The sequence below is a fragment of the Cotesia glomerata genome, linkage group LG4 (genome assembly GCF_020080835.1).
Source record: "Cotesia glomerata isolate CgM1 linkage group LG4, MPM_Cglom_v2.3, whole genome shotgun sequence".
Lineage (NCBI taxonomy): Eukaryota > Metazoa > Arthropoda > Insecta > Hymenoptera > Braconidae > Cotesia > Cotesia glomerata.
Window position 1 is genome coordinate 4,628,881 of NC_058161.1, and position 11,180 is coordinate 4,640,060.

Consider the following 11,180-nt stretch of genomic DNA (forward strand, 5'->3'; position numbering starts at 1 on the left):
AAATCCAAAAATTTATTTTTCATCAAAAATTGCATTAATTTTACTTAAAAAATTTCCAAATTATTTAATTTATTATATATGTTTAATTGATTAATTTCTTTACTAAAAACTTCAAGAATTTTTCTAAATTTTTCAAACCTAAGTGCGCAATTAAATATTCTTTTTAAATAAAATTTAGATTTCTATCTGCGCATGCGCGTAATCTGTTCTTAACCTAAAACTTGCCGCGAAATATTTGAAACAAATGTCACAATTTTTTTCTATATCTTCTTAATGTAATTTATCTAGAATAAAATTTTTCCCAAATCAATAATATAATTTATTTCTATAAAAAATTAAATGGACTTTATTTAAATATCTTAAAAATTTTTTAGTCTATTTATATTTACTTTATTTCTTCCCTAAAATTTTGTAAATTTTAAAATTTCTCAAAGCGCGCAATTAAACGCTCTGAGTGTACTTGATAATAAAACCGGGTAAAATGTGAGAAATGTTAAGTCAGACAAAACGAGAATAATATATCTGTGTATATATATATTGCATATAATACGTACAGTAGTACGCCAGATGTTTAGCTGAGACAACAAGACAGACATTTCTCCTGTTAATTTTATTTTCTCTATCTTGCACACGTGTGGTGAATAAATGACACTGTACGAATATATGTTACGATATTATTAATATTATGTCGAGTATATAGTACAGTATGTGTGTGCTATTGTGAGTACTAACAGAGAGTGCGAGTTTTGACTCTGCCCGCTTTAAAACGAGACCGAAAAATATCTCAAGATATATCGCGGATGATTATGATTAATACTTTGTTGCGGAGCTTTCTCGGATAGTTAGCCCGAGAGACATTTAATAACTTTGGGTTTTATTCGGTTCCAAATAATAAAAAAAAAAAATAATAAAAAAGACAAGGTGGTCGTTACTTCTGTATACGATCTTGTAGCTGTAACTTGGATCATTGTAATTATGGGGGCTATTATTATTGCGATTAAAGATAAAATGGTAAGTTATATTTGAGACTCCCCTGGAAGTTAACTTCTCATCTTGGGAAAGATAATAATAATTGCGACAAGAGTCGAGAATGATATATTGAGACAAAAGGGAGCAAGGACAATGAACTTGCATTATGTTACAACTAAATTTTTTTTTTTTATTGTACGGTAATATAGTAATATAGTAATAGTGTTATTTTATTGATGATAAATCATTATTTTTAAGTCTTATTAATTATCGCGCGGAATTAATCACTCGAGTTGGATTACGATAATGATAGGCAGTAAGTTTTCTTAGAAAAAATGTGCTATCTAGTAATCCAGTTGTAAAAATTTTAAATGGAATAAAGTCGAATCATTGAGAAGGTTTTTAACCCAGTGCATTTATAAATTTAATTTAATTATTCTTAGTCGAATTTTTATTTGATGGAGGAAAATTTTTCGTTATTGTGGTAAAAAATTTTTATTTTCCATTTTTAACACTTTTAAGTCTTGATTTAACACATTATTTTATTTATTTATTCAAATTTAAATGCCAAAGCAAAAAGCCAAATGGCAAAAGTATAATAGTAAATGATTTAAGTACATGTAAAACCATAAACAGTCATTATCAGTAATATCAGTAATATGGATTGTGACTTATAAATGATAACATAAATAGTAAAATTTAATAATGAAAAATTAGAAAAAAAAAAAATTAATGTAAAATTAACTAATAAAAGTATTAAATTAACTGACAAAAAATTAAAATTTTATTTTTAAAATTATTTATTTATTGCAAATATTAATTCAAAATTATTATGGGAATTTTTGAGATTTTATTTTTGAAAAATTTTTAATTTTTATCAACGTAATTAACGATCTTATGTTAATAAAAATTTGACATTTTTTAATCTTTTTTTTTTTTTCTTAAAAATTATTCTTATTTTTGATGAACTTTTAGAAAAAAAAATTCAATTTAAAAAAAAAATTCTAAGTCTCTTTTTATAGGTTGAAATATTTTGGAACAAAATTAAAAAGTTAACAAAACTTTTTTAACGAAATTGAAAAACTTGACTAAGGTAAAAGCCCCAATTATTGACGGGGGTCTAAATATTGACACCCTAAATTATTTTTAAATATATTAAATTATCTGTAATAAGAATAACGATCAAATAAATTTTTATTAAATTCTAATTAATTAAAAAATTGAAAAAAATCACATTCAGTTCAAAATATTAAATATTAATTATTAAAAAAAAATAAAGTTAGCACCAGTTCATCAAATCAGCTTACAAGCGTCTATTTTCTTAACAACTTTGGTTAGAAAAGCATTTTTTTTAACTACCGAGTTTAAATTAATTTTTTCATGTAATTATATGATCTATTTTTTTTTTTAATTAACAATATATGAAATATTTATAAAATTAAAAAATCGAAATTAATTGTATGCTTTATGATATTTAAATAACGGGAGTCAATAATTAGTTCATAATTTTTATGGTGAATCCCATATTGACTGCCAGTCGACAGCGCTATCACGCCTTTTTTTTTTTAAGTATAAAATACGTTATATACGCAATCATATTCAAGGCTTTTAACTGTCAAATAACTCGGCGTGTTTTAGTGTTAAATAAGTTTTTCAATAAATTGTTATATTTTTCATAATAATTATTCATTCATAGAAATTATTATTAATTAACTTTAATAATATTGATTATTTTATATCAAGTTTTTGATAAATAACAATATAACCAAATGATTCGACGCATGTGCAGTAGGGGCGTCAATAATTGGGGTTACGGTACGTCAATAATTAGATCAATCAGTTTTTTAACCCGTCAATAATTGGTGTATCCAGATCACATATTTAATTATTTAAAATTAATTAGTAAATATCACTGATTATCATTTTAAAAAAAGAAATTGATTAGTTAAAACATTACTGAAGACATTACCACAAACAAAATTCATCGATATTTATATTTGATTGCTTAAAAAAAATCAAATCATAACTTTGTCTCTTATAGCGTCAATAATTGGGGCTTTTACCTTAGAAATTAAAAAAAAAAATTTGCAATTTTTTTTACAAAACGCGTTGAAGTATTCATCGGCCTTATTTCTAGTTTTAAAAATTACAAATAGCCCAATTAGCTTCTCTCACGTGAACAAAAATTCAAATTAGTTTATCGCAGCGCCCAGAATCATAAATAATAATTCCCGCAGATAAAACGGCAATAATTTTATGTAAAAATGGCAGATCTCCAAACCAATCCCACGAATATTATCTTATATATATATTACACAAAATATCTCAATGTATATAATGGAAATTTGCCAATAAAATTCCCGCGTTTTTTCAAACTGTTTCCCAACCATCTATGATTTACACACTAGACTTGCCAGCGATAAAAAAAAATATACTGTGGTTTTCCGATTACCCTAATGTAAGTATTTCCGTGAGTGAATTCTATTCCCTCGTAAATTATAGATCATAGATATAAAATAAAATAAAAAACCCAAAGCTCGATTTCGAAGAATTCAATTTTCGTTCTGTTGTATATTATTATCTTACTGTGAAATTATCTTTGTATGAATGTAATATTATTATACTTAAAAAAAAAAGAATTATATTAAACTTAATATAAAATAACAATAAAAATGTCAGCTTTGTGTGTAGTATATCTTAACTATTAAGAAAGCTAAATGGAATCGATAGCGACAAAGGAACGACAAAGTTTACATAAGATAAGCTCTGTTAAAACTCACGTGCACGCCTACTAAGACAAAATATGTGATTGTACAGATATACAACGTGTATGTATAATATTAACTGAAGCGAAGTCTAACATAAAGGCTAATTTATTTAAGTTGACTTCAATCTCTGCAATGATAGAAAAATTAACTCTATTTAAGCAAAAAAATTATGAAATTGTGGAAATTTTTTATTCAAGAATTTTTTTGTTTAACTCTAGACAAAGAAAATTTTTTTAATACAGTTTTTTTATTCGGAATTTTTTCTCTGGAATTAATTTAATTTTTTTTCTTTTAATAAAACTTTTTTCTTAATAAAATTTTTTCTTCACAAATAAATAAATAAACAAATGATAAATAAAAACAAAGCTTCGAATATTTTTTTACAAAAACTACATTTAAAAATGAAAAAAAAATTTTAATTGTTTTTTGATTCACTTTTGGATAAATGATGGGCATTTTAAAAATTTTTTGTTTTTTTTAATGCCTGCGATTTATTAAAAAAAAAGTCAATTTTTCAAATATTTATCACTTTTTTTTAGTTGGGACAAAAATTTGAAAAAATTCTAAAAAATGTTTTGTAAATATTTACAAATTGGGTCAAAGATTTTCATTTTTTTAAACGAAATTTCTATTTGATTTTATTGATATATTTTTTTTTTAACAAAATACATAAAAAAATAACAATTTAAAAAAAAAAAATTTTTTTTAATTTATAAATTTTTTAGAAAATTGTGATATTAAACTTTTTTTTTTAAATTGTTCGTTTTTTTTATGTACTTTTCAAAAAAAAATATATCAAAAATATCAAAAAAAAATAAAATAGAAATTTTATCCAAAAACATAAGAGCCAAAATTTTTTCCAGCTTTCAAAGATGATTTTTTAATTGAAATATTAATTTTTTGATATTTTCGATATCACCACAATAAATCCGCCGTAAAAACAAAGAAGTTGAAAAAAAAATTATGATGATCCATCAATTCATCTATTTTTTATGGCCAAAAATAGGTTTGACCCCACTTGTAAATAATTACCAAATATTATTTATCTGGTAGGAAAAAATTTTCATTCAAATAAAAAAGAGTTAGGGTCAAAAGTAGTCAATTTTGCATGAAACGATATTTTGCATATATAAACGATATAAGTATATTACAAGCGTAAAATTATTAATATAATAATTCTTCATTGAGTCGCGCGCAAGTTATTTTTATAGTATTGGATTTAATTAAATACTATCTCAGGCATAAAATACTTAACTTGTTTTATTTCTTCTTTGTTTAGGATCGCTGAGTAAGCTACCGAGATATTGAAAACAAAAATGGCTGTCACGGTCGACGGGAAACTCAACTTTGAAGGTCAACAGAATTTGTCCAGCCATTATAAAAAATAAATTACAATAATTTTATTTGTTATTATTGTATTTTTTTAAGGAATTTTGGTAAGTGTTTTTATAATTTTTTTCAATTTTTGGGATTTAATTTATCTAGATGGAGTAAGTAATTATAAATTAAGATAATATATTATTTTTTTTTGTTTACCGGCTTGGAAATTGGTTAATTCAATCCGAAAAGCAGACCGGCGAGAAGAAACAAGGTCAGCTAGACCTTATTGGCCCTCGACGGCGCTCCGGCACGCATGGAATGCACGGTCGAAAATAAAAAAACGGATTTGTAAATGAAAAAAAGAAAGGAAGATGCGAAACCACTGAATATTTCAGCTACTTCCTCGTTCTCGGCCAAGTTTATTCTTTCGAAAATTCATAGTAGTTACCTTACTCAATAATTTTGTCATTTTTAGTCTTTGTTTATTAGAGAAAAAAAATATTACAGTTTAAACAAGTAAAAAAAAAAAGCTATGATAACAAAATAAACTAAAAAGTATAAAATAATTTTTAATTAATTTGGAATAAAAACAGAGTAATTGAAAAACATTTTTATTGAATAAAATTCGGGAGTGCATGCTTAAATTATTGAATATATTTCATATTAGATACTTGTAAAAATTGAGTTATTATAAAAAGATTTTTAAATGTTTTTTAGATTTTTTAATAAACAAATTTTTTATGAATCAATTAATTCTTGTTTTGAATTTTTAAAAAAATTTTTAAAACTGTATATTAACCTGGAGTCACAATGTGACTGCCAAGAATTACAAATTATGAATGAAAAATATTGGTTTAATTATTTTTTGATATTTTTAATCACAATATATGTATTTTAAATTTTATAAATAATTCTGCTCCAAAAGGATCAATTATTTAATGCACAAATGTGACGAAACAAACTTGCAGAACCAACAAACTATTTTAAAATGCTCCATAAATTTTATGTAAAAAATTTCTTATTACTATAAAATATATAAAATCAAGAGAAGACACAAATTTACGTCAAAACTTTTTTGATGATACAAAATTAAAATAAATAAACCTCTTTTACTATATAAAAAATTTATGACAAAATTTCCCTTATTCTTTTTTAACTATAGACTAAAAAAAAATAAATTTGAACTAAAAAATTATTTTTATAACTTTCATTTTGATTTAATAAATAGAAAAATTCTTAAACTGAGAAATTTTACTCGATTCATTAATTTTTCATCATTAAGGATAATTAAATCCTTCAAAATAATTTATTAGTTCATGAATTTTTCTGTCAAATCAACTTATTTTTTTTTTTAGTGTATAAATTATTATTATTTTCTACTTTTTATTGTTTTACTATTTATCTATATTTTTCAGTTTTCAATCTCCAATTAATTCCATAATTTTTTAATAATATATTAAACATCAATAGCATTAGAATGCAATATTTTTCTTCATTAAAAAAAGATCAATATTTGCTATAATTATATTTAAAGTGTCTTTAAACCGTAAAATTACTCATTTTTTTTATCTCAATAATATTGTCCAGGACACTATAGTAAAATTATTTTACTAACAATTTTCTATTACTTATATAAAGTCCTTAATAACTAAGTCTTTACGTCTACATGTGTAATAAATTAGCGTAATTATAATTATAATCAACATAAAATGTAATATAAACTCTTTACTATAAATGAGGAGCTGAATTTCAAAAAGGTATCTTTTCATATTTTAAAAAAGCAGTTTTTAAAACTTTTAAATATTAATTACTTTGAGAATTATAAATATTTCTAAATAAAAATCGAATCGTAGCTTCATAACCGATAGTATTTTATAGTTAAATTAAAAAAGTTCAATAAAAATATTTGTAATTGAAAATAATCAGTTTTTTTGTCTCGATTAAGGTAAAAGCCCCAATAGATGATCACGTACCAGTATATGATCACTCCATGTATTTGTATATCTATATTCACAAATATAGGTATACAAATACATGGAGTGATCATATACTGGTACATGATCATATATTGGGGCTTTTACTTTAATCAGAAATGAAAAGATACCCTTTTGAAACTCAACTTCTCAAATGTACATCATATGCACTATAAAGTGTCCCTGTTATTGGCCAGTAGGCTGTTGAGACTTTAATAAATAAATAAATTAATTAATTAATTAAATAACTGTATTGTCATTGGTCTTTGAAACGTTCGCAAATTTTCAAATTAATCGGACGCTTTGTCGGTAAAATTCCGTTTCATACTTCCAGGTCAAGTTAATAAAAGCGCGCTAAAAAAAATTAAATCTCTTTGATCAAAAAAAAAATGTGTGAAATGTAAGTTAATAATACTCCGATTTTTTCGCTACAATTAAAGCTTAAAACTCGCCTTGTGAAGATAAGTCTTGAGCGCAAAATAAAAAAACAAAACAATCCAATCATAAAGCGCCTTAGCAAAATGTTAATTTTCTTTGTCTCTTTGTATTAACAGCACACAGACTTCCTCCTCTTTATTATTATTTCATTCTCTCCTTACATTATTATATTGGCATATCCATATCAACCGACCGGCGATCAGTCTTTGGTCTTTGTGTTCAGTTAACATATATGCATTCCATTGGATCCAATCCGTCGCGCAGCCGCATTTATTCTTTATTTGTATTTATATTTATACCCAACTCTTAACTCTTGTAATAAGTATCTGTACACACGCATGTATAATAGAACTGAACACTGATATTTATATATATATATATATGAATAAGAATAAATAAGAATAAAAGTTAAAAAACAGATGTATGAATACTAGTTCAAGCGTAGCACGTACGCGACAACTTGTAGACTTTATCTACATGACAAAGCCGCCCGCTTGTCTTTCTTAACGTTAACATTACATATAACATTAAATATACATACATTTGTTTATTGGTGGCTCATTGGCCTACATACATACTCATATATATATATATATATATATATATATATATATATATGTTTTCACAATTTACAACTTATACCTACAACAATCGGCACCCTGTCATATATTTATGGCTCTACCCGAAGTTAAACACTTTCGAATCATTTAAAACTTTAGACACTCACTGATTAATATTTTTTTTATTTTAAATACAATGCGTATAATCTGTGGTGTCACTTACATTATTTCATACGCTTTTACTTTGGAAAATATTATTGTTAGTTTATATTCCTATGATAAGGTAAAGTACCCAGTACTTGAACAATTTTAAAAATGGTCCTAGTACTTGAACAGTTTGGAAATTCTTATATTATTAAAAAACTCTGGCCGTAAACATTAATATTTAATGTATATTAAGATAACTTGATGTCTTAGTTAATGATACAAGAAATATTTTTTAATGTTAAAGCTAAATATTTTATTTTATTTAATATCTAATGACGGGTCGTTCAAAGTGTCGATTAGTATTCATTTTTGAATGAAAATGATACTCCCCTCGCGGTTTTGAGAATGCTAAAAATACCGTAATTTTTCGGCATTTATGCTCATGCCGTATATTTACCGTTATAATGTGGTTAAACTATAGTTGTTTTGGCAAGTTTTTATACTGTAGTTATCCAGTATATATACTGTACTTATGCTGTACTAAGCGTCGCTTCATATAAAAAACTAGAAAAATTGCAGTTCAAAATAACATTTTTATAAATTCAAACTTTGAATGTTAATTTTCAGAGCTTTCAATGTAATATTTAAATTTTACAATGTAATTTTTACAAAATCTGTAATAATTACAATCTGAAACTGTAATTTTTTTAGTTTTTTTATGTAAAGCGCCGCGTTACATTATATAATGTAATTTTCCTCTTTTTCTTTTTTTCGTTTAATCTACATAATTAAGATTATAAAGAAAATGTGGTTTCCGGTGTATTTATATGATAAAATAAATTTTTAAAGTTAAATTTAGTACTATTTGAAAGATCTTGACCTAAATTTCTGCCCTTTCAAGGTTTGGTATGGTTTTCTAAGATAGTTAATTTATTATGATCTTTTCGGAGTAGTTATAAAAAGATTAAAATTTCACGCTAGATAAAATTTTTTCATTTGTTTATTTTGTTTTACAAATAAAAAAGTTATAAATCAAATATTAATCTATTTAATTAAGAAAGTAACCTTGAATTTGTACTTTGTCACGGTTTGATATTTTTTTTCGTTGATAGTCAATTTATAAATTAAATAATTGAAAAAATAAGCAAAATTTTTATGACTAACATTTTATCATTTTTATATTTAATATATTTTTTTTGTAATTTTTTATAAGTTTTTGGAGGAATTTTAAATAGTTAGTTTCATCATATTTTCATTAAACTATTTTTAATTGAAGCCGTAAGCAATATTACTTTGTAAATTTAATTCTAAAGTACCTGAACTACGTTTACTGTGATTAAAATTATCGAAAAATTGTTATAATAATAGTTTATAATTCTCAGAACTTTGATAGTAATAGCAGGTTGTTAGTAATAATTATAAATAAAAATAATAACAATAATAAAAACGCATTAAGTTAATTTAATCTTATAAAAGTATATACAGAGCTCAAGTCAATTAGCAAAATTGCCAAGGGTTATATCTTTCACACTCCATCATAACTTTTTCCACTTATAATTTTTTGCTCCACTTAATTACTGTGAGAAACATTAGGATTAATTATACATTCAAGTATTATTAATTATTGCACTAACAAACTAAAACATAATGTGATATAATGTAACACCATTTAATTAATAACATTATTTAAGAAATAAAAAATAATATGCTTGCTTAAAAAGTGTTGAAGAGTTTTTTTCACAAAACTAGTTAAGCGTCCTCGGTTCTCAGTTTTTTTCCCCGTTTACGGACGAGTACAACATCTGCGAATAGACATTCAATATATTATATACTGTTTCTAGCTTTACTTCTACATGACCTTCAGTACTGATGATAGATTGACCTTCCTCACTTAAAGTACACCCACAAATCTTGAAAGTTATTTGAGTAAATTTATTTTTTAATTAAAAATTTTATTAATAAAATACGATTAAATTAAAAAAAAAATTAAAATAAAAGAATTTCTTCTTTCTTATTTTTTAAAATTAATAATAATAATAATAACTAGCAACCTTGCAGTCACTATGTGACTGCCGTGACTTGTTAACTATAAATAAATAAAATTTTGCTTTATTAAATAATGAATTTTGTTAAATTGCACTGTACTTTCTTAAATATTGACGTTTTTAAAGATATAAGCTAATCCTAATGTTACACTCATCAAGAGCTTTCATTTGAGTACCCACATGCATTTTGATATATTTTTCATATATTCATATATGAAATATATATAAATATATGAAAAAATGTATGTGGGTATTCAAATGAAAGGTATTGATGAGTGTAACATCGGGATGAGCTTATATCTTTAAAAATGTCAATAGTTCACAAGATACAAGGTAATTTTTTAATCATGTATCTAGAGATCGAGAATTTTCGAATACAGCCTAAATACTTATCATAATAAATTGACTATCGGTGAGAATGATATGAAACCTTGAAAAGGCACAAATTCAAATCAATTCAAATCTTTAGTCTCATTGACTAAATATCACTAAAAAAAAACCGATTTTATAATATGGCTATCCCGGACACAAAATATTTTTCTGCCCTCCAGGCGGAAAGTGGCAACTTTCGGCCCGCTGCGCTAAACGAAATTGCCGCTTTCCGCCTCTGTCGGACAGAAAAATAGTATACAAACCTATGGCAGGAAAATAATAAATATCTCAGATCACATATATGTCGACCTCGGCTTCGCCTCGGGCAACATATATGTGTTCTGAGACATTTCTCATTTTCTTGCCACAGGTGTGTAATATACTATTTCTCATCTCCGGGCGGAAAGCGTCAATTTTCCTCCCGCTGCGCTAAACGAAAATGCCGCTTTTCGCCTCCGTCGAGGAGAAAAATAGTATACACACCACGGGCAGTAAATAAGAAAGCCTCAGATCACATGTTTATTGATCTCGCTTCGACTCGGACAACAATTACATGTGATCTGAGACAATTCTTATTTTACTGCCCTA

At 25.0% G+C, this 11,180-nt stretch overlaps 1 long non-coding RNA gene across 1 annotated transcript; it reads left to right on the forward strand.

Moving 5' to 3' along the window:
* The first annotated feature begins 564 nt into the window (after positions 1-564).
* Positions 565-5,550, forward strand: LOC123262979. The gene is made up of 3 exons (XR_006509071.1): positions 565-1,011; positions 5,017-5,173; positions 5,310-5,550. It is a non-coding gene; the product is annotated as an uncharacterized LOC123262979 (long non-coding RNA).
* The last annotated feature ends 5,630 nt before the right edge of the window (positions 5,551-11,180 follow it).